Source organism: Sus scrofa, chromosome 13 (genome assembly GCF_054392235.1).
Source record: "Sus scrofa isolate SSC_HxYL_T2T_F1_AM1 chromosome 13, Sscrofa_HxYL_maternal_Yorkshire_Landrace_v2.0, whole genome shotgun sequence".
NCBI classification, from domain to species: domain Eukaryota; kingdom Metazoa; phylum Chordata; class Mammalia; order Artiodactyla; family Suidae; genus Sus; species Sus scrofa.
Genome location: NC_139395.1, coordinates 66924427 through 66950106, shown reverse-complemented (window position 1 = coordinate 66950106; position 25680 = coordinate 66924427). Strand labels below are relative to the sequence as shown.

General features: G+C 37.6%; 1 long non-coding RNA gene across 1 annotated transcript in view; it reads right to left on the bottom strand.

The window, feature by feature from the left end:
• LOC102167790 (uncharacterized) overlaps window positions 1-25680 on the bottom strand; it is a 402854-nt gene that overhangs the window by 108711 nt on the left and 268463 nt on the right. The gene's annotated exons all lie outside the window — the stretch shown is intronic.

Genomic DNA, 25680 nt, shown 5'->3' with positions numbered 1-25680 from the left:
AGTGGTAAACAGATGTTCTGGAAGGAATAAACATGAATCACAAATGCAACATTAAAAATGGTTCAAGATTATTATTGGCTTGGATGGTGATTCATCTGGGTTTCCAGCTAGGGTAGGAGACATAAGTGTTTTGTTTTATTCTTTGCTGTTTTTTGTTTGTTTGTTTGTTTGTTTGTTTTTGCTTTTTAGGACCATACCTGCAGCATATGGAGGTTCCCAGGCTAGGGGTCCAATCAGAGCGACAGCTGCCAGCCTACACCACAGCCACAGCAACGTGGGATCCAAGCCTTGTCTGCCAGCCTACACCACAGCTCACAGCAGCATGGGATCCTTAACCCACTGAGCGAGGCCAGGAATTGAACCCGAAACCTCATGTTTTCTAGTCAGATTCTTTTCCACTGCACCACAACGGGAGCTCCAGAGACATAAGTTTTAACAGTCTTTTAGGTGGATAAAAAAGGGTTGATATTTTTATTTAAAAAATGAGGTCCTACTATACAGCACAGGAAACTCTATCCATTCTCTTGGGGTAGAACATGATGGAAGATAGTATGAGAAAAAGAATGTATGTATGTATGAATGGGTGATTTTGCTGTACAGCAGGAATTGACACAATGTAAATCAACTATGCTCTAATAAAAATTAAAAAATAGAATAAAATGATGAGGCACTCAAGCAGTTCTCATAATTTCCCTGAAGACAACTCAGCTGCTACTTAGAGACAGTTAGGAAACTGGATGTGTCTGGGACCATGACTAAGATATTCCTTATGAAATTCTTTTAAATCTAATGTACTGGAAAATGGCCAATGGAAGGTCCAAAGATCCTCACTCTAGAGCTTGAGACCATCTGAATTCGCCTTCCATGAACAACTAAGATATCTCAACAAAGCCCCCAGAGGAGGTCTGTGGTCAGCCATGAGATGTCCTGATGGGTTCTCTTCGATAAACTCGTAGTAAAACTACTAGGATTCAGAGGATAGAAATAATATCTATACAATACTTAATCTGTACCAACATGCATTATTTTCTTGCCTAAGTGCCAAAGACAGTAAAAATGTCTTTCTGCTCACTGCAGAATGTTTTCTTTTTTATTTTTATTTATTTATTTTTTTTGTCTTTTGTCTTTTTGTTGTTGTTGTTGTTGCTATTTTTTGGGCCACTCCCGCGGCATATGGAGGTTCCCAGGCTAGGGGTTGAATCGGAGCTGTAGCCACCGGCCTACGCCAGAGCCACAGCAACGCGGGATCAGAGCCGCGTCTGCAACCTACACCACAGCTCACAGCAACGCCGGATCGTTAACCCACTGAGCAAGGGCAGGGACCAAACACGCAACCTCATGGTTCCTAGTCGGATTCGTTAACCACTGCACCACACGGGAACTCCCCAGAATGTTTTCTGATGAGAAGGAAATGCAGCAGAGGCCCCAAAACCCGAGCAATGGAAAAATCTTCCTTCACAGAAGGAAACAAAATGCAGATCTGCTATTCTTTCTGCATATGATCTTCTGTGTTTGATCATAAATGCACAATGTGAGGAGGTGTCTTATCCCCTCCAAGCTAAACACTGTTTGCTACTCATTAGTGATTTATAAATGATATTTTCTCCCTGGTGACATATCTTTTGATATGATTCTCTAATAATAACATCCACCAATATTAAAATAAGAACATCCCCATGTATTGTGATCATCTTCAACCACATTTCCTCACGAAAATTAAATTTTAGCACACCAACTGATATTGTATGCATATATTTGTCTACCATCATTATAAATCTCCTAAGGGTCTCTATAAAATGATAGTTTTGCCTCTTTGCAGTAATTCTACCTAACGCTCCAAAGCAAGAAACTAATTACATGCTGACTTTTCACTAACTTTGATCTTTCAAATACCATCCTATGGAGGTTCTATAGGTAATCATATAATTACAATTCACTAAATGAGTTGAAATTAGCCATAAACCTTTTTATTGAAATTGTATTAACTGTTTCTTCAGTAACACTGTCGGCAATTCTACTCTTTTCTATGTGAGGTGGCCGATATAAGGTTTCAAACTCAAATCCGATTATGGTCACTAATGTTTATAACAAATGCCTCATTATAACACCAGAAGCACCAATGAAGATGAATATGTGAAGAATTTCTTAAAATATGCTTAAGGAAAGGCCAAGGATAAACTAGAGTGGTATAAGGAAATGACTGAAATTTCTCAGGGGAATGTTTTCCTCGGCAAGAAAAAAAAAAAAAAAAATGACCTCACTTGTGTTTTCCCATCGAGTTGGTGCAGTATTTCCTGAAAGAAAAATTAAAGACAATTGTTTCTTTCAGTATAGCAGAGGGCTATGTATAGAAAAAGAAAAACAAACTCTGGATTTCACTTTTGGAAAATATCAACTCAGACTAATGGGAGTATTCAAAAAGGATTGCTTTTTTTTAAGATCACTTAATTAAATTTTATTTGTTCAAAACAGTCATTCTTTAAGTTCTTGCTGTAATTTTCTTTAATGTTACGTGTGATACTCTGTTTCTGGGATAATCTTAGTTGGCATGGAAACTTTCTTTTCTTGTTAGTAACACTAGACCAGTGTCTCACAACTGGGGGTGATTTTGCCCCTCAAAGGACATTTGACAATGTCTGGAGACATTTCTGGTTGTCACAACTGAAGGGGTTCGACTGGGATCTTGTGTGTCGAAGCCAAACACACAAGATGCTAAACATGCTTAGCACACAAGATGCTGCTAAACATCCCACAAGGACAGAACAGACCCCACAACAAAGAATATCCAGCCCCAAATGTCAATAGTGCTGAGCTTGAGAAACTCTGCCTTTGACCACATAAAATAAATCGAGTACAGCTTAGGAATGGCTTGGAAAAGGCTTCAAATGAAGAAACTCAAGCCTTTTGAGTGAGCAAACTGGTTGTGAATTTTCTCTTTAAAGTTGACCCCGAAAGGTATGGAAGGGAAACATTCCATTGTTTGGAAAACAGGCCTTTACCTTTGCTGTGTTTGTGGACCTTGTTTATCTAATAACATTCAGAACCACACAGAACCCTGACCGTCACATTCTCATTAGAACTGAGTAAACAAAGTGTGTTTTGACTTGTCATCAATCATGACATGTGATTACAGGGAATATTGTGTGCAAGAGGCAGTTGTTTTATCTGGAGCCTCAGCGTTGAAAAAATCCAAAACAGTGAGGTTGTTTATTTGACACCACTCCTGACCTGACTGCAGTGCTTCATTCTAAGAGAAAGTAAAAACACATACTGCTTTTTGATTATTTGTAATTATATAGGAAGTCTATTTCTTTGGCAAACCTTGCTATGGTCTTAGGACTAGAAACAGGAAAAGCTTTTTAAAAAAGAAAAGAAGGGCGTTCCTGTGGTGGCTCAGCAGTAACGAACCTGAGGACATGGGTTCAATCCCTGGCCTTGCTCAGTGGGTTAAGGATCTGGAGTTGCTGTGAGCGGTGGTGTAGGTTGCAGACACAGTTTGGATCCTGAGTCGCTGTGGCTGCAGTGCAGGCCAGCTGCTACAGCTCAGATTTGAACCTCTAGCCTGGAAATTTCCATGTGCCACAGGTGAGGCCCTAAAAAATAAATAAATGATTTTTTAAAAAAGGAAAGACAAAACCCTCAAGGAAAATGGGATTAGATATGATTAGGTGTTATTTCCAAGCCATGCACAGAACCAGTGAAGACTCATATTTTATGACTTTTGAGCAGGATGAGATTTTAGAAGTATTAGAGTATTAGTGTAAGACTATTAGTATTAGAATATTAGGGTACATTTAGCTCTAGGAATTGCATCCCTTTGGGGTCCTTTGTTCTAAAGAATGAAATTACACATATGGGAATAATAACCTGAACATCCAGCTTCTGAGACACATCCACAAACCCAACAGACACATTTTGGTCTTCATGAAAGTGGATGGCTAGCACTGTTTTAGACATACTTGACCTATTTTCCAAACCTTCTTGCTTTCTCTGATGAGGCTCACCTCCAATAGCAACTCCTTCCATTCTTTTTGAAGACTGTCTTTCACTAACTTTGATTGCCTAGGAAAGAAGTGTTTGTATCCTAGGACATTAACAGATCTTCCAACACAGTGGTGAGCTGCCTGACCTGGTGGACACAAGACTGTACCCTAAAGCTGGTTCTCCCACACATCTACTGAGCAATTAACTTCAGGCACTTGGCTTTTCCAGTAGATCATTCACCAGTTATCATCCAAAGTCCCCTTGGGCTGATATTTTCTTTGATTCTTTTGGAAAAAATGGCCTGCAAATTCAACATTCCTTTCTTTCTTATTCAAGTTGTTGCAATTACTTTTAACATACTATTAAGTTAATAAGCAAAACCCAAAATTAGTTTTCATGAGCTAAAATTACCATGTAATGAAGCGATCACTAGAATTCGAATACTTAGGATTTTTAGATATTGGGCTACAAAACCTTTCCTCACGCAGAAGACATCCTAGTGGACCCTGATGAGTGGGTGCCAGGGCCATGGCTTTTGTTTGCTTGTTTTAATTGTTCAAGTAGAATGGACTCAAAAAAACATTCAGAGTCACTGCTCTAGTCTCTGTTTCCTCATCTTCATTTTAGGACAATTGGACTAGCAGATTGAACTAATAAATGAAACAGAAACAGATTCACAGACAAAGAGAACAGACTTGTGGTTGCCAAGGGGGAAGGGAGATGAGGGAGGTGGGAGAAGGATGGATTGGGAATTTGTGATTAAAAGATGCAAACTATTATACACAGAATGAATAAACAACAAGGCACTATTGCACTACACAGGGAATTTTATTCAATATCCTGTAATAGAGTATAATGGAAAAGAATATGAAAAAGAATGCATATATATGTGTAACTGAAGTACTTGGCTATATAGTAGGAATCAATGCAACATTGTAAATCAACTATATTTCAGTAAAATAAATTTTAAAAAGAATGACATCCCAATGATTTGACAGGGAGTTCATCTACAAATTCAGATCTATCTCACCTTTTCTTGGGTCAAGTATACTTTATCATTGGGTTAAGAAGGAGGGTCATAATACTAGCAAATTGGGCATTCTATATTATATAAAAAGAAGGCAGTATTTTGGATGTAAGGGTAGTTGACGTACTTATTTCAATTCAGCAAATGAATTTGATCCTGATTGCCTGAGGAGCCTGATCCTTGCTTTCTCTGCTTACCATGCATCCTATCAAACACGACTTGGTTTTGGGACCCAGCTCAGAATTGCTTCTTCCATGAAACTTCCTCCTGTACCATGGGGTCACTCCTTCCTGGCTTGGAAACACAGCCCTTAGCATACATCTACCTCTACACTATCATGCTATTCTATATTTTTAACAGCTTTACTGAGGTATTTTTATGTTGTATCATACATTCACCACCAAAATTCAGAATTTAGTGATTGTTAATAAATTTACAGAACTGTGCATTCACCACCACCATCCAATTTTAGAGCTTTTCCATCACACCACAAAGAACTTTTGTGCACATTTATAGTCATGTCCATTTCCACCCATCCTCAGACTACCACTAATCTGCTTTCTGTTTCTATAGTTTTCATGAGGTCCCTTGTTACTTCCTTGGTGCTTTTCCATGAGAAGACTCTAAGCTCCCTGAAGGCATGGCTAGAGATTTTATTTTTTTAACCTTTTCTTCCTAACTCTTAACACAACTGCCAGAACAGAGTAAAAACGATAGTGTGTAATGTGTACCAAAGCTTTCATTTATTTTAAGGGTGCAATTAAGAGCATTACAGATTCCATTTAATCCTTAAAAGAGTCATGGGGTAGGCACCATTTTTACCCCCTTCCGAGATGAGGATATAGCCTTAGAGTGGTTAAATAACATACCCAGTGTCATGTCAAGATTTAAAGCCCAGGCTGTTCCACTCCAAATGAATAAATGAATGAATAATGAGAATAGGAGTTCTTAATCTGGAACAGAGTTTCTAAATTCTAGAGAGGATTCTAATGAGGCCTTATGAGAAACCTCATGATTATGTTTGCAGTATTTTAGGTGGATTTAGTATACAGTCCTGCTGCAAGGTCCTTCTCCATAGATTTTTATCAGACTTTCAAAGGCGGTCAAGATCCAAAAATGATAGTGCCCCCTTGTGTAAGTACTGAGAGGAGCGACTACAGTGGTGAGTCAAGGTCCTTCAGTGTGGTCCATCAGTAGATGCAATCATTGCTTACCCTTCTGTGCTATGCAGATCACTCCTTGAGTAAGGTTTTCTAAGAACTCACTTGTCCCACGCTTTATATTCAAAATAAGGAAGTTACCCCTACCTTGTGTATATAAAAGGAAACACCTTCCCACTCTTTGCCCTTTCTTTGTTTCAAGCTGCCTGTCATGTCAATAAAGTTGTTGGGGAAAAAAAAATTCAAATGGGAGAAAGGCTATAAATGGAGAACCCCTTAGATCTTCCTTCTCCCTGGCGTAAACCCTTCCATTTCCCCCAGAGCAGAGCTAAGTTAATTGTATTTGAATGAATAATTCTAATAAAGCAGTGACCTTTAATGCCAACTGGTGTTTTTAATTTTGATTCACTGTCAGTCACTCCAGTGTAAGCCACCACAGGATGTGAGCAGTGGAAAGGCCAGTATGTACAGAGAGGAGAAAAACAAACATGCAGAGCTGGGTGCTGCCCGCAGGTAAACACGTAGATGGCAGATCTTACAAAGAGCTTTGGACTAAGGGCTCCTTACAAAGGACTCAGAAAAATGGTGGAAATTAATCAGAACCACAAATACGCTGAAATCCAATTTGAATATTTTTTCTATTAAGAAGATAATTCCTTATTTATTGTGTTGAATTTAGAAAAGACAGGAAAAACAAAACAAAACAACCATAAAAAAACCAAAAAGAAAATGAAAAACGAAATGGAAAAATAAATTAGAACAAAATAAAAGCCATATGAAATCTTATCATTTGTAGACAATCACTGTGACTACTGCTGATATTCTGGAATATATCCTTTCAGTCATATTTCTATATTATACACACCTATATCTATTTTTGACAATTGACAATTGACTTATACTGTGTGTATTGTTTCACAGCTTGCTTGAGAGATACTTTTTCATTTTTTCCTGTGGCTTAAAATTAAGAGTTTCAAAATTTCTCAGTCCTATGAATTAGTAGATGCTACTTTCTTTAATAATTCAAGTAGTGTAGGATCATCTAAAGTACTCATCAGAACTCAAATGTCTGAAAGAACAGACTGACAACTAACTAATGACGGAGACTGAGGTTGGTACTTTGTCTCACTGAGGCAGCCTCTATCGGGGTTAAGCAAGACTTTGGGCTCATTTTTGCCCACTCCACTGACTTTAGGTCAGAAGCACATACTTTGAGAAATTGTCCCATTTAAAAATGATAGCAACTCATTGAGATTAAAGTAAAAATGATTTGGCATGGGCCAAATAATTCCTATCCCCAGGCTGGATTTGGCCTAGGGACTGGCAGTCATCAGCTTCAATCTCAAGTAAAATGAGTAGCTCTGAGGTCCAGCTCATCCTTCCACTGTACTTCCCCAACAAAACCATGTAGACAGTCTAGTTGCTCTTACACAGTGTATACTATAATTTAGACACAATGTACTTTAACATTCCATTTTAACTCCTTTCTCCCTTCACAACCTCTTCAGCATAATGAAAAAAACAAAAATGGATATGGTGTTTTCCTTCAGAGGGTCTCTCTCAAGAAGTGTTAGTCTTTTCCTTGGGGGAGGACTCCATACAAAACACATATATTTATGTGTATGTTAATGACATCATTACAAGCATTTTACTTCAACCCAATGAAAATTTCTTATGCATCTACCATATTTAGAAATATAAATGGAACCACCAAATGTTTCACATGCAAAAGTGGGTGTATTTATTTATTTCTTCAACATACCACTGAGTTCCTACTGAAGAGAGACTGCTCTAAGCACTGGGTATAGAGCAGGGAATGGACAAAAATGTGAAGGGGTGTGTGTGTGTGTGTGTGTGTGTGTGTGAGCATGTGCACTCCTCCACAGAGGGTGGCAGAGACATGGGCCCTGGGAATAGACTGCAAATCGGCATCCTTCATCCTCTGCCACCAAGAACTCTCATAGCACAGAGGAGAGTATCTGAGGGCCAGGTCTCAGGTAAAAGCTTCAAGAGGGTTTCAGCAAACTGATGTTTCTGACCTTCACATTTCATACATATGTTGGAATCCCTATTTAAAAAATTTTTATTTTAAATTAAAGCTTATTTGATTTACAATGTTGTGTCCATTTCTACCATATGATCTAGCAATACCACTCCTGGGCGTATATTTGGGCAAAGCTATAATTCAAAAAAAATATCTGTACCCCTATGTTCATAGCAGAATTAATCACAGTATCCAAGACATGGAAACAACCTAAATGTCCATCAACAGATGAATGGATTAAGAAGATGTGGTACATATACACAGTGAAATACTACTCAGCCATGAAAAAGAATTAAATAATGGCATTTGCAGCAACATGGATGCAACTAGAGATTCTCATACCAGCTGGACTCTCTTTGCTTTTAATATAACAATAGTGTGTTCAAAGATCTGGTCAAATGACTTAACTGCATGGGACATCTTGCCTGAGAAAAGACTACTTACTCCTATGTTCTGAGACTTGTACACAGTAACTCTTGCTTCTTGTGGGCCCACATGCCAGGTCTTTTCCTCAGACACCCTAGTTCTCAGCCCCAGGCACCCAATTTCTTAATATTTTCTGTTAGAGGAAACAAAAATGATCCAATATGTCAGTAAGTGGCACAAAGGCATTGCCTATTTCCCACTGCAAACAGACTGGGTTTTTCAAGGACAAACTGGCCTTTTGGTTGCACCTGGGGACTATTTCATGACAAGCAGAGTAAGGGTTGCCCTACTTGAGGACTCTTTCTAAGTCCTGTTGACTAACTAAATTGTGGTGTTGAAATATTTGTGCCTCTCTCATCACACCTTCCTTGATATATTTATCTCCACCGCCTAGTGCCATGCTTATGCATCCAAACATTGAGTAGATGTTCTAAATCTATGGGAAATAAAATAGTTTAGAACCTGTAGGCATATTGACCGTATGGTACAATCTCTTCATCTTAAGCACAAGGAATTATAGCCCATAGAGGCAAAATCACGTGCTCAGATCAAGTGGGGATGTCAATTTACAGCCATCTTAAAGGCATTTCACTGGGGAAAAAACAAATTAATGAACACAGTTCTGGATGTAGATGATGGGTACATAGCCAGTAGAAATGGCTGAGTTGAACTACCTACATGTACTTATATAAACTCAGATGAGTTAACATGAAACATAACTGATACTTACAAAAAGTTGGGAGTGCAAATATTCATGCTTTCTTAGGTGATAGTATGTAAGTACAGCATACTTCTACATTAGAGATTAAAATAAAATGGAACAAAAACCCCTCATGTTATAGTATTAAATTCAAGAAGGTGTTTAATATTATCTCTGTTGGCAACAATGATTAGAATATGGTTTTAATGTCTAATTTGATTCCAAATGTATTTTTTAGTGAGACTCTAAAATGATTCACTATATATAGTTTTGACTAAAATAATATTTTGTTAGACTCTAATAGGATGTTAATACCCTTATGAGCCAGGCTGGCTCCATTCAGTGTTCATCTTAATTAGCTAACATTAACCATCATTAGGATTTTATATGGTACAATGCACATTACTTCATAACTTCCACCCAGATCACATGGAGCTAGATCATAATACATGTTATCAATCATCAGCTTCCTGGGCTTTCTTAACAACTAGCTTTTATTTTAAAAGTTAAGGTCAATGTTAAGTGTTACACTTCAGCTGAAAAAGTTTAAAAAAATCAATGTTAATTAACAATGTTAATTAAATGTTAATCATGTAAATGAAAGCATTTTCCATTCACTTGCCTAGTAAATTATAGTCAGGTAGTGGCCCATATATTATTTGAGATGACATAGGAAAATGGCATCCACAAAAATGGAATGGGAAGGAAAATTGGACAAAGCAAAAAAAAATTCACTCATAGAAATTGTTTTGTTTTTTTTTTTGACTTGGAAAATATACTTTTATTTCCAGAGAGCTCACTGAGTGATAGATGGAGAGGGTATAGAAAAAATAAAGATGAATATTTTGGGTAGTGCAATATTTGGAAGGTCTTCTTTCCAGCTAAGACTTTTCTTGTCTGATGTAAGATGCAGACCATATACAGTTGGCTTCAGTATTTAGAGTTAATGAAAACAAGGTATTTTTAAACAGTATTCTAATATCAAGAGTATTACAAAGCATGTAAGTAGAAAGCTCAACCTATAAGACCACTTGGAAAAATCCAGCATTCCTCACATGCAGGCCTGTTTTATCCTCATTTATTGGCAATATTCATTGCTACCAACAGGGAATCAGATCAGAAACATAGGTCTTTGATTTTACCAACTGTGTTGGGGTTTTGAATTCTAAAGCACCCAGGGAAAACTTTATGTAATGACAACCTATTTCAGTCAATGGGTAAGCGTCTGCTATATGTCAAATCCCGTGGAAAGATATGAATGGGAATTGTGTGGGTGTGCAATCCTTTCTTATTCCAGTGTTAGTATATAAATAAAAGACATCAGACACTGAATACACACACACAGAGAATTTAAGGGTCATTAAGATGAAGTTAATTTCACAGATAAGAAACTGGAAGCCCAAAGATGCTAAAGGGTATTGTATTGACTGCAATGCAAGAATCTTAAGGAGAGAAATAGTTCTTATGTCTGTATTATTTTGTCAAAAAAGAAGATTGGCTGAACTTCAGGAGAAGATCCCAGGGCAGAAGTTTATTCCCTACCTGTCCCACTTGAGGGAAAGGGATTGAGATGGATGGATTCCATGTAGGGAAGACATCTTAACACCAACTCAGCAAAGCAGTTGGCTTACTCTAAGACTTATATTTTGATCATCCCTATTCCCCAATCACTCATATTATACCTTATTTGAGAGCCAGGTGTGCCACATTTTATATTGTGTCACCTCTCTCATTATTGTTTGATTTTAAGCTTTATGTTCAATATCTAGGGTTAAAAAGGTGAGAATAATGACTCTCCCAGAAATGACTGAGATGAATGATTTCCAGGGGAAAATACTTGAAAAAGAATGTCACTATTTTGATTGAAATGTATTGTGAAGTTATTTCAGAAAAATTGAAATATCCAAGTCCTGTGAGAGGTTTTCTCTATTTAGAAGTTCTAGTCCTATGGCCAAGAAGCGAGGAGGAAAAGCTCTTTCTTTCTTTCTTTTCTTTTTTTTTTTTTGTCTTTTTTGGTCTTTTAGAGCCATACTCATGGCATATGGAGGTTCCCAGGCCAAAGGTCCAATCGGAGCTCTACATGCTGGTCTATACCACAGCCACAGCAACTCGGGATCTGAGCCACATCTGCTACCTACACCACAGCTCCCAGTAATGCCGGATCCTTAACCCACTGAGCAAAACCAGGAATTGAACCCGTGTTCTCATGGATACTAGTCAGGTTGGTTAACCGCTGAGCCATGATGGGAACTCCCCAAAACTATTTCTATTAAAAAACTTTTGACTCCTTTTTCTTCACTCTTCCTACCTAGCACACACACACACACACACACACACACACACACACACACACACACACACATGATTCCAAGAGGAAACCACTTTTCCTTGGAGGTCTAACTCTTGCTTTTCAAAATCCTATAATTCTCTGATGATAATTTCCTCTTGAAACATCTGGATATATTTCTATTATAAAAAGTAAGTTAAGAGAAATTTTAGTCTTAGGATGATTTTTAATGCCTTCCCTTTAGCAGTAAGAGGACGACAGAATTTAATTTGCCAGGCTACCTTGAAAATCAAATATGCCCACTACGAGTCAGGAGTGTCCACTCAGTTTTTGAGTTTTTTCCCCAGGAGGTCTAGGTAGAGGTATAAGTTCTAGAACATAGCAACTTGAAATCTGCATGTTTCTTGTTGACATACCAGACCTGAAAGTTATTATCTTAAGGTAATTTTTGTTTCCAGAGTTCTGCATCTATATTGGCAGTATGATTCTCAGGGCAGTTAGCCAAAGAACCAAGTTGGGGGTGTCCAGATGGAAGGCCTGTCTAAGGGGTATACACAGGAGCAGTTGGCAAGGGCTGGAGCAAAGGACCACCAGTTGGCAAGGATGAAGGCCCTGGGGACAAGGGGTTAACTATGTGCTTATTAATGGAAAGCACACACCCCAGACAGAACAGAAAATAGAAATCTCTCTTGTGCTAGGGACCAGAGACATAAGCAAGAAGCAATGTTTTGGTTTTGAAATTAGTCTGTGTAAGAGACACTGTTACACAGTAGAAGTGGAGGAAACAGAAGAGTCAAACATTAAAATAATTTTTTCCTTAATTTGTCGTGATCACATTGAAACCAGAGGAAAGGCCGTCTAGAGATTCTTAATTTTACTCATTCAATGTACTTGTGGAATGTAGGCTCATATGGAATCAGAGACATACAGTCACCAGCAGCAGTTTTGATGATGTGATTTACTACTTGTGACTGAGCTTTGGAGATGGAATTATATGCAGCAAATTTATTTTTAAGAGGCACACATAATTTGTCTTTGGAACTTTGATTTAAAAATGAGATAAGAGAAAGTTACTCTTGGGAAATTTGTATGTCTGAAATGGTTTCTTCTTCCCACACTGTAGCCCCAAGATAAACGCACCCATCTAAAAGCAGTTCACTTTATTTTGGAAGCATTTTTACTTCTATAAACAAAACACTAAATTAGAAGAAAAAGAAAAAAGAAAATGACTATCAATGGAGTGAGTCACCAAGAGATTTTAACCTGAGAACATTTTGAAAAGGAAGAAAAAATTTACAAAATTAGAAAACAGTAAACTTAGTTATGTAGATGGGGGAAAACAGAATTCTCTTCTTGGTAACTAATAAAAGTCTTTGGTCATCAAAGCATATTATTTTTTGATTGGAAATATACTTTATTTATGAATAGGCTATTCCTGTGTCATCAGAACCTCTCTCCATCCTTCTCCACTCAGTCATTTAAAGGCCCTTATTTTTGAAGGAAACTCTGGTCATGTCCATTTTATAATGATGATAATAATAGAAAAGCACATAAAAATATCTCAAGCATGTTTTGCGGTTAAGAATAAACAACACTGGATTTCTTTCCTGCCATTCACTCATTAAAAATATCTGAGTGTGATGCTTATTTTTAAATGCAAAGGCTAATATTTTAATTTAGGGTTTCTCAATCCTGGGTTTGTTATCGTAAAAGAATGATGCACAAAAAATATTCAGTTATTTTCAGTGATTTCTCCTACCTCTTCTTATTCCTTTTTTTTCCTTTTCTTTTTTCTTTTCATTTTCCTTCCTTCCTCCTTTTCTCCCTTTTCTCCTCCCTCCCTTCCTTTCTTTCTTCCTCCCTTCCTTTTTTTTTCTATTTGGCAACTCTGGTAGTCTACATTTACATTTGTAATGTAATTTTGATCTAATATGTATAAAATGGCCAGAGAATGATTATTTTCAGCTTGATGCCACAGGTCTTTGTTTAGAAAATAAACCTAATCAGGTGCTAAGTCGCTGATGTAAAAAACACCCAAAGTTTCATAATCTCAGAGGACAAGGTGTGGCCTGGCTAGGGTCTGAGGAAAACACTCTTTTCCTCTCTTCAAAATGTGGGCAGTTTTTGCTTGCAGATTTAACTTAGTCACACTTTGCTTTGCTGTGATTTTCAGATTTGCTTTATTAAGTTACCAAACCCTTAATGTCAAAGCATTAAATGAAAGTCATGGAACACTGACTTCTGAAAAGCAACAATACTGCCTCCTTCCCTTCCCTCTACCTGTATTTAGTCCTTACGTGGTCTGCATTGGCATTGACATTTATAAGCCAAGTAATAGTAGGCTTTGGAAGCAACATGAGTATAAAGAAGGGGATGGGTCATATGTTGGGTCGTTGTCAGGAGCCATGCTTCCATTTTCTCAGGGCTGTTGACTGGCACAAAAAAAAAAAAAAAAAAAAAAAGACTTCTCACTGGAAGACAAGAAAGAATCAGCGGTCAGAATTAGGAAAAATTTTCTCTAAAATTCCCACCATCCAAGAAATCAGTCTCTGAAAATGATGGACTTAAGAGGGAAGAAAATGGACCCATTTCAGAAAGTGAGGCATTAAGAAAATATAGAAAAACTTAGAATTTCTGACTATCTCCTTGGTACAAAAACAGGGCATTGGTGACTGGATTCCAGAATAGAATGAGACCAAAGAGAAGATATAAGACATGTCAATTCCCCAACAGCTTCACAAAAAATTCTTCTAACATTTTCTTTTCTGCAGCATCTTCATAGCATGTATTTCTGCCTCTGAGGCACAGAGAACTTTATTCTTTAAATGGCAGCCACTTAAAGCCAGGGCTCACAACCGCCACGAGGAACTCCTGCTCCAGCATGTACAATACTTTACCCCAAACATAAAGACAGAGTGTTTGTTTTGATAACTCTTGAAATATTTTTTCTTTATTTTTGCTCTGAGTCAGAGAACTTTGGCATTTGACTAATTTACCATGCATTTAAGGCTGGTAGCAATATCGGGAAAGAAATATGATAATCACTTGCTGCCACAAAGTATTCTGTATACTGTTCTCTTTTTCAGCTCTAGTTTCACATGTGTTGGTTCAATGGAATATTCAATAGACATTTATAGGAAATAAATTGAGAGATGAATGTAAACCATATGGCATCTGGAGGTTTATTTGCAAAGTCCCTGCATCAAAGCTTTCTCCAGATCACACCATATTAGCTATGTTTTTCCAGTCCAGCAGAATCAGGAAGGTAACCACAGACTTCCTTGATGGAAAACACATGAAAAACAGAGCAAATCTTAATATGTAGCTTGAGTTGCTGGTCAGGGAGCATCCCTTAAAATAATTTTATTACTTGTGTTTTCAGCACATTGTTTAGAATGGCATTAAAAACGCAAAGCAAGTTGATCTTGCCTATGATTTTCTTCAAAATTATAGGACACATTTCTATTTATTTATTCCAATAAAAATTAGATCTCTTTAGTAGCATTTTATTAAAACCTCAGGACTACATATATTTTTTGCCTGGATAGGTAAAAATAAATTTCAATCAAAGAGAGACTCAACATTTAAATACAGCCCATATAGAACTGTTCATTAGAATTTTTACAAATAGAAATCATACATATGAATATACTCGCTTATAAAAAGACCACCATACTAAGCTTTGTAGAATCACATTATTATAAGTAATAGTTAAAAAACATTGATTGGACAGAATGAGAAATGATCCTCAAACTTAATTTATATACAAAAAAAAAAAAAATTCCCTCAACCTTGAATGCTCTCTACTTTGTGCAGTAGGTTACGGCTAGCATTACATCTGGTATCAAATTAATTCTCATGCAGCCTGTTATATAAATCATTATGAAATGTCAAAAGCTTATACACATATATTTTTTAAGTTTTCACTTACTTTCCAAATAGTTTCCATTTTTCAGTGTCACAGACTTTTCAGCCACTCAGTCAATTTTAATGATTTTGTACCACTCTAATAGTTTACCACTCATTTACAGCACATTTGTGCAAGGCTACACACATACATGGATGCACACCTTATATCTTGGGATGTGGGGGACTTCCGGTAATCTGAAAAATTCTTCATTCTTTTCTTTGGTTCAGATTGAATGGTCCAATGGTAGGCACAAGCGTAGAATAAAATGTTCAGCTATTTAAATATGCAACAGCTACAGATTGCCCTTTATTAATACATATTAAAGATTAAAACAATTGTAAACCTACTCCTTGCCCGCTGCTACCTATCATTCCCATCTTAGGAAAGTTGCTAAGGAAAATGGTGCCTTGCACTTTGTGGCAATTACTCAATTACCCATCTCAATGAAGGTCTCCTCCCTTTACAGGTTAAGCTTTGAAATTTATGGCAGTAAGTTAATGCCACTCACAACTTAAAAAAAAAAAAGTATGTGAGCAACATCACTTAAAAAATATGTGGCTAACTGCTGGAAGCTATTAAAAACCAAATAAACAAAAGAGATTACACTTCAAAGAAATGTCAACAGTTTTTCCTCTCTCAGAACAGACGAGTTTTCTTTACTTATATCCACGTCCACATCTGGAAAATGCTTATGGCTTTATACATCCTTTATGGTAAAATGAATTTATTGAGGTTTAAAATTTTCGTGATGGATTAATGCAATCTTCGTAAAAGGTAAACCCACACCCTAGTAAAAACCTGTCTTTACACTGAAAAATGATTGCAATAATAAATAAGAGTCCAATGTTAATTTCAAGGAGCAAAATAAATTTGAGAAAGCATTTGGTTAACTAGATTTTATATGTTTTACATTACTACATGGAAATGAAAATGCAATATCTTGTTCCTTATGACCTATCTTTATGTTGGCACAATTAATTCTTAAGTGGAGGGAAAAATAAAAGAAGCTGTGTGCAAAGCCAACTCAAAAGTTTAACTGACTATACCTACTCCAATTAACTAACAATAGACTGAAAGAACACAGTAAATTTACCCATAGCAGGATCTCTAAGGGAAGATTTCAAAACAGTTAATGGATTTCTCCAGTTCTTCACAAAATTATACAGCACTGGCTTTGTGTATTTAAAAGGTGAGATTGAATTTCTCATCCCCCAAAATAGGAGGTCCAAACAATTGGCTTCATATTCTATACCACATTCTCTTGCAGCCCCAAGTTGATGGCCTTCATTTGATGTTGTTTTACAATTAACTGGGTAGTAGCAACTTGTTCTCTGTACAAGTTTGCCAAGAAAAATACTACCTCTGGTACACAACCAAATATCCACATGTGGACAACGGCCTTAAACTTAGTAATTTACAGTTCTGAAGGGGAGAAGGGAGGAAAGACTTGAAATTTGGGAGAAGGTGTCATCTTTATAAGTCAGGCCAAGAATTAAGGGGGTGGCGGGGGGGAACACAACCAGAAGAATGTTTAAAATGGAACAACATAATTTGGACATAAAGTAAGTGGTCTGTAATCAATAAAAAAAAAAAGAGAAAGAAAAAGAAAAATAAACTCCAACAGGCTGGCTGCAGAATGGGAAAGTAGATCTATTTTGTTTATTTGTAAGTGAGTAGCAAGTAGATTCTTTCACACTAACTAAAGCAGACAGTAATTATAAACACAGGTTGGTTAAATTTTGTGCACCCTTTCAAAGGAAACAAGCTTCTTTCTTTTCCAAACATGGTCCTTTGTTTATTGAGCCTCTTTGGGTCTTGGTTTCACTTAAAACGATGTAAGCACACATCTGTTACCCCCCAAACAATGTCAACCTTTTTAAGCTGAACCTGAATACTCATTATACAAAAATTTGCAAGTAACCTAACAGCAATTTCTAGAGTAGCCAGTTAGCATACTGAGTAAAGAATTTGGATTATTTTTGTTCCATTACAGAAAAAACCTTACATTAGAGTGTAATCATACAGGAAGCAAACAGTCGCCGCCTCAGTAGTTTTGGATAATTAGTTACCTAAATTTTCTGAGGAGAATTCAATGTACTTAGACTGAGGAACATTATTGCTTATATTCTGAAATACCACAATACAATCTTGGTTAACAATGAAATTATAAATATTGGAGTAAAACGTCATTTTAGAAATCATTAGGTTTTATCAGTACAGTACAACTGAGTCCCTCATTTAAGAAACTGTTTTATTAAAAAAAAAAGGGGGGGAGCCTGTGATATTGCTTATATTAGCTCATGTAAGATATCAGATTTCAAAAAACTTTAACACAGTAGACACTATTAAAACATCATTATTAGAGTTGTCATGCTTGGGTGGTTTGAACTAAAGTGAATTTCATGTATTTGCTGGGAGACGGCAATAATAAATCCTGGAGTCTGCATTTCTAAGCAGTGACCTAGAGTCTTAGCAAGTTGACTTAATGAATAGGACAATGGGATGGGTACAGTGGGGTGGGGGCACTGTGGGGAGGGGCGGAATCTGATAAAAGTTTACATGGAAATCTATACATTACCCAAACTCTTTTGGGCCAACACTCTAAACAGGACAATCCGTGCCTCCTCTGACTTTTGTGCCATTCACAGGATCCACATGAGTGATGAGGAGGCCAGCATGTCTTGTACTGCCTATACCACTTCCCTGAGCCACGGCAGACACATCTAATCGATCACCAAACTCTCCCTGGCGTCTGAAGGGAGAGTGACAGCCTTTCTTAATGCAACACACTGGTCAGCCACCTCCAATCAATCCGTCTGTCAGGATGGTATTACACTGGGAGCCAGCTCTCACAGAGCAAAGGCTGTCCCCTTAGCACCTTGCACTTTGCCTAGAACTTGGCGGAAGGTAAAGAAATGTCAGTTCAGGAAATGATTACCTAACTTGCCTCAAATGGAAGAATACAATGCTCAGGAGGTCAGTTTGGTGCCAAACTGTCAGAGTTCAAATACCAGGCCTGGTACCTACTTCTGACTTTGGGCAAGTTACACAACCTTCTGTTTCTCAGTTTTCTCATCCATAAAATGTGAGACATTAATGAGTTAATAGAGGTAGAGTGCATAGAAGAGTGTCTGATACACAGTCGCTCATTGTTGGCTGTTATCATTGTTTTCCTCATTATTATTTATTGAAAAGCTTTGCCTCCATGAAAAAGTTCCATAACTTGTCCTTCTCATGTACCCATTTGGTACTTGATAATTCATCACGTAAATGCTAGAGACACCTTTGTGAAGCACAGATCTCAGGATATTCATTTCTTCGAAACCCTGAAGTGTCTCTCTGCTATTGACATAACGTAGTCCAAAGCAACCTATGTCATCTTCTGAAAGGTGAGGTCAACCTAAATTATGAAACTTATCTTTGACTCCTGGACCTACCCCACTCCCTCACATCTTCCAGAACCTTTATTCTTGAGTCATGCCTCCATTCTCCTTCCCTGTGAATGAGTTAGGAGCTATGACTCTCATTCATTTCTTCTGCTCAGCCATTGAACTTTCCCTTCGGTTCTGAACGGTGAGTCCCTTCTGCACCTGCCAAAAATACACTTGTCCTTTGAGACCCAATCCAGACATTACCTCCCTTGTGAAGCATTTCCCTAAATACCTCAATGAACCAGTTGCTTCTCAGCACATTTTATGTTCATTCCAACATTTTTCACTTGCCTTACATTGGCCTCTTGCACTGGCCTGTGGGTTTTCCTCCTGTCTGGCTGATAGATGTCCCTTGTACTTTACACAGAAGAATTACTCAAATTTTTTTTTTTGTGTGTGAGTGTATAATCCCAATACCCACAAAATAAATTTTATAAAGCTATTTCTCCTTTGTTTTTACTTAACTTGTTATATTTTAACTACTCTTTACTGATTCTTCAACTTACAGAAATAATACATGCCTCTGATAGGAAGAGTAAGAAAAGCTAATTATTGGAGTTCCGTTGTGGCTCAGTGGTTAATGAATCCAACTAGGAACCATGAGGTTGTGGGTTCCATCCCTGGACTTGCTCAGTGGGTTAAGGATCCGGTGTTGCCGTGAGCTGTGGTGTAGGTCACAGATGCACCTCAGTTCCCGCGTTGCTGTGGCTGTGGTGTAGGCCGGCGGCTATAGCTCTGATTCGACCCCTAGCCTGGAAACCTCCATATGCTGCGGGAGCAGCCCAAGAAATGGCAAAAAGACAAAAAAAAAAAAAAAAAGAAAAGCTAATTATTGTTTTCTGATGCCCATCCAATCCACACCTGTTCCCTGATGTAAGCAATGGTAAGAACTTGGGGTACATCTTCACCTTTCTTTGGGCTCATGTGAATACAAACAGCCATACGTACGAGAAGCCAAACTTTTTCTGCAAAAATCTAGATAGCAAATGTTTTAGTCTTTGCTGGTAATAAGACCTCTGTAGCAACTTCTCAAATCTGCCTTTGTAGCGAGACTACATATATAGACAACTCATAAATAGGCGTGGCTGTGTCTCCCCAAACTTTACCAAAATAGACAACCAGCTGGATGTGGACTAAAACGCCTACTTTGTTGCCTTGTGATTGAATATTTACACACACACACAGGTTTTAACTTTTCATTGCCTTTAAATAATATAGCATCAAACCACACAAATTATACTACAATTTGCCTTATTATATAGTCTAGTAACTTCCAATAAGTCAACTAGAATTGTTTTCCTCTAACTTCTTCATGCATATATAAAACATAGATACAGTATACATATGCCATAGTTTTTCTGTTTGTTTTTGTCTTTCTAGTGCCACACCTGTGGCATATGGAAGTTCCTTGGCTAGGGGTCGAATCGTAGCCATAGGTGCCAGCCTATGCCATAGCCACAGCAATGTGGGATCTGAGCCACATCTGTAACCTACACCTCAGCTCACAGCCACGCTGGATCCTTAACCCACTGAGTAAGGCCAGGGATCGAACCTGTGTCTTCATGATACTAGTTGGGTTCATTTCCACTGAGTCGACTATTGGCAGCAACTCCAATAGTTTTAAGAAAGTAGTTTTCTTTTTAGTGTGCTTAATTTTTTTTGTTGTTTGTTTGCCTCTTACATGTCCCAAGTCCTCTTAACACTCATGTGCATTCTCCTTTATTTTCCACAATGCTCATTTATCTGAGTATGAAACATATACCCAGACCTCTATGTATAGTGTTAGCTTTACTAAAATGGGACCATATGGCACACCTGTCTCTGCATCTTATACTTTGGACTCAAAGCAGTCTTGGAAAACCTCCCAAGTCAACTGGAAGACAACGAATTCATTCTTTTTAACAAGTTACATAGTGTGGCTGTACCATAGACATTGGTACTTGATACACTCAGTCATTGGTTCCAGTTTCTGGCTGCTATAAACTACAGCAAAGTATGTCTTTTTACTTATAGATAAGAGAGACTCCCAGAAATGGGTTTGTTGGTTTGAACGATGGACACAATATATTTTTCATAAATATTATTAGACCTATAATACCACTTAAAATATATGAAGTTACTGTTTTATGTGTACCTCCCTAAATAACTATACTATCACTTTAAATAATTTCTTTTACCTCTGTTAGGTAGTGTCGTGTCTCATTGTTACTTTAGCTTACACTTCTGAATACTCATGACCTGGAGTGTCTTTTCATGGCTGCTGATCATACAGGGATAGGCTTTTTCTAAACAATCCACTCATTTTTTGAAACCATAGCTCTGTACTACCAAGAAGCTTGAATCACATAATCTTCAGTTATCTTTATGTTTCATCTCCAGTGTTGGTAGCTCTAGATAAGGTGAATTGGAATTGGAAAACCTGAACTTGGGTCCTGACCAAATCAGCTATGAGCCACGTGGTCTTAAGCAATTCACATCTTGGTCACATCATCCTCATCCGCATAATAGGGACATTGCTTTTTGTTGTTATCACTTGACAAGGGTTTTTGTGAAACCTCAACAAGATGAACTATCAGGAAGCATGTTTTGGAGTTCCCGTTGTAGCACAGCGGAAACAAATCCTACTAGGAACCATGAAGTTGTGGGTTTGATCACTGGCCTTGCTCAGTGGGTTAAGGATCCAACATTGCCATGAGCTGTGGTATAGGTTACAGACGTGGCTCAGATGTGGCATTGCTGTGACTGTGGCTGTGGCCAGCAGCTACAGCTCCGATTAGACCCCTAGCCTAGGAACCTCCATATGCCATGGGTGCAGCCCTAAAAAGACAAAAGCCAAAAAAAAAAAAAAATAGAAGCATGTTTTGTTGTTGTTTTCTCTTTTTAGATTAATAACTGTTTATATTTTGCATATATGCATTTTTTATGAGTCCTTTTAAATAAATTACTGACATCATTGCATTATTACATTATTCTTTCATATATCAGAATATAGTGCTAAAAAATAAAGACGGTAGGAACCACTTTTTAAACTCAAAAGCATGATTTAAGAAATAGGGATTATTATGATTACTATACATAATCCATTTTGAAGAATTGATTTAACTTCCTTGTATCACTGAATTCTCCCTATATCATAAAGACACTGTGAAGAGTCATGTCATGTTCTCAGGCTGCTGAAGAGCTTCAGGAAAAAAACCCCACAGTACTTATATAATCACCATCTATTCTTTCCATCTAATGGCTGTAAAAAGAGAATCCCTCTCAATTATACTTTTGAAGCAGAGCACCATATTAAAAGCAAGACAAATTCAATGCCTCAAGACACTTTGGTTTGTCCTCGCAAACGCAGAAGAGGGAATTTCAAGTAAGCATACGTAAAGGTTCTGCCACTTACAACATCTGAAGAAGTGAAATAAAATGTACACTCCTGGATCTTAGGGGAAAAAATATTTCCACGTCTTTGAATCCACCCTGTGTAAGCCCATGGCACCTAGGGACAGCCCCATGCTCCCCGGAGGAGCTCAACAAACATTTCTTGATGAGGATAAACACCTGCTGTATTTAAATACGAGATGAAGAAGTCAGAACGTAAATGAATCTAAGAATAAACTGGGTGTGTATGTGCACACAGCTACTATTAGCATTATGGGAAATTACATTCCCGCTATTATTATGATTATCATTCTAATGACAAAGGGCTACACACTGAGAAAGGAAAAATTATAAAGAAGAAAGAAAGAAATCAGTTAAAGAGGAGAGTGAGTTTAAAACACACATATACTCATATACCCAAGGGCCCCCAAATAAAGCAAAAGGATGCAATTTTTATAATAAAAATAATGTCATGGGTGAAACCGTGGTAAACACTATGAGATCACAGGAGGAAATAGCCTGTAACTGCAGAGAAGGAAACATCTACCATCTTCTCTACCAGTCCTCAGTTCTTTTTTCTCTCACCCAAAATGCCTTTGACCAACATCTTCTATTTAGCAGGCACCCCACTGCCTTATTTTCTTTGTGGTATGTTCATATTGATAAGGACTAGAATCATATGGTTCAAACCTGAGCTAAAGCAGAGCAGCACAAAGTTTGCATCGGCAGACAAGGAAAGAGAGAAAGCACAGACGGATGGGATGCTAATGAATGGAACTTAAAAATTGTCCTGGCTCATCTAGAATCAGGGTTGACCTTAGCTACTTAGAAAGCCCACTGTGAGCTGGAATTTGAATTAATTAGACTGTTTTCTGATGCTAAGCAGTCACTGTTTTAACAAATAACCTTTCTCAATAATACATTCCAAGTGAACACTATGATTTGAGAATATAACTTTGTGGGTGACACTGTGAAATTTCCAGTACCTCTGTGCTTGCTTGAATGCATTGCAAGTAGGGCAAACTTCTCAACTTCTAAAGTCCAAACCAGGGCTGAGTCTACCTAGAATATTGTTCTACCAGTTGCCCTTTCCTAGAGAGGGTAGATCTATAAGTGACGATCTCTTGCAAATAATACTTGAGGAAGAAACAATATTACCTGCCTTCTTGCAACTGAAATAGCTTCCAGTCAATCAGAGCAATGCTTCCAGAAATAACTTCTCAGGGTGAAGGTCTGACAGGAGTTGGCAGACAACCACTTTGGCAGATCTGCTGTGACCCTTCTGGATTAGGATGGTCAGACCAAACCAAACAAAGCACCAAGGCAGCACACAACTTTGTAGGGCACAATGCTGTAAGGAAATCAGACAGGGGTACTGGGAAATGTAGGGCCTCTTATTTTTTAAATGTCCAAATGTTTACCAGCTGACCTTCTTCTTTACTGCGGTCTGGGAAGCAAGGTGCATACAATAAAGTTCAAACCAATCAACTGCTTTCAGCTGTTCTTGTGCAATGAATTTTTAAACATTTGGTCATTAAGCCCAATATATATGCAGGTCAGTTTTTGAACAGGATGGGAACAGTTTGGGAGCAGATGCCATGGTACTGCCTTGTGGAAAGGGGACAGTAAGGAAGCACAGAGGATATTTACATGGCTCCACCCATCAGGTTCAATGTCTCCCAGTTCTTTTGCCTCCCAGCCACCTCCATCCATTGCTTCAATGATCAGGAATAGTTATTAACTTCTGTTGTCATTTCTTTTCATTAATTGAATGGCAGCCTGGAGACCATAAAAAGGAGACCCTGAGCCAGTTTTCCCTTAAACTGAACACTCAACAAATAGTCTGAAGGTGTGCAGCTGAAAATTGGCCTTTGTGTTTGGTGAATGGCACATTGATTGGTTACTTTCAGAGCAGTCTGTGCTAGATTCTTCAACTTATTTTTGAACATCAATGAGCTGAAAGCTTTCAGTGGTAAAGAATTTAAATCACTTAACCATTTCCCTTTGTTGCATTCTGGTGGCCATATGTATGGGGGTAGCTTTAATGCCAATAGCGTGGGGGTCAAACACAAGATTATATTGAAGATGGCAAAAAAAAGATGAAATATCCTACATATCATATTAAAAGGCTATCTTTGTTAGCCCAGACTAGCAATCGAGTTCAAATGTTTCATTCCTCATAAGGAACTTCTAACAGCAACACTCACCAAATTTTATAATCTACATTGCCCCTTCATGCCCCCAAACCAGGCAGGAGGGGAAGCTGCTGGAGTTTATGTTTTAGATTAGGACATACATAAAATCTCATTTAGAAGTTACCCCAACAAATAAAACTCCAATGTGGCCAGGTAGATTTGAATGGTGGAAAAACAACCAACCACAGCTTGCTGATAAAATTTTAAAAAGTAGTGGTAGGGGAAAGGCAACAATTTGCTTTATAAGGCACAGCTGGTTATGTGCAGGGTTTTTGTATGACTGTAGCAGCTGGCAGTTTGATTTAAATAATATCTGAATAGCTAGCAATCTTGATACCATCAAAATTGTAACAAAACAAAAAACCAGGGTGCAAAAACTTTTTTTGTGTGGTAGCAAAATCTGTACTATCAAAGACATAGAAAATTATTCATAAATGATTACTGAATCAACACAAATATTACTAGTATATGGTTTTTAAAAATATTCAAGCCTGAAGATTTATAAGGAAAGTAAAGGTGTTTTACTAGAAAAATATCATTATTTATAGATATCTTTGTAGAGTAACTATGGAAAGGGAGATATGGGGCGAACTGTCTATATCAACTAAATATCTAAAAATTGTTAATATGCTGGTACCATGTGAAGCCATTTGTATGCCCTAAAATATCAAAGTTTTCCCTACAAAAATCAAGGAGAACTGGTAAACCAGCAGTCTCATTTAAATACAAGAAGGCTCATTTTGAAGGTCTCATTTGAGAAGAAGCCAAATGATCTAAAAAGTTTATAGGCAAAATCACTGAGCAGTCCCTGTGTTTTTTCCTAGAACAGAAATCTGTACATCTGAGAAAAGTAAGATTCTTTCAATCAAGACAAAGAAAAGTCAGATCTGAGACTAAAATTTTAAGGTATGAGGCTATACAGTTGATCTCTCCCCACCTATGTAGAGCGTGCTGCCCTTTATCATTGATTGAAAGGAGGGAATGGGCAAGAAAAGGCAACAGAGCAAAGGGGGACTTATAAGTGTCTTTTGCAGAACTTCCTAAGCACAAGGAGTTTAGATGAGAACAAATCATCAGGCCAGCTTGCTTCTCCCCATCAAAAAACTATTTCTTAACTCATTCCGCTGTTTCTGAACGAACTGTA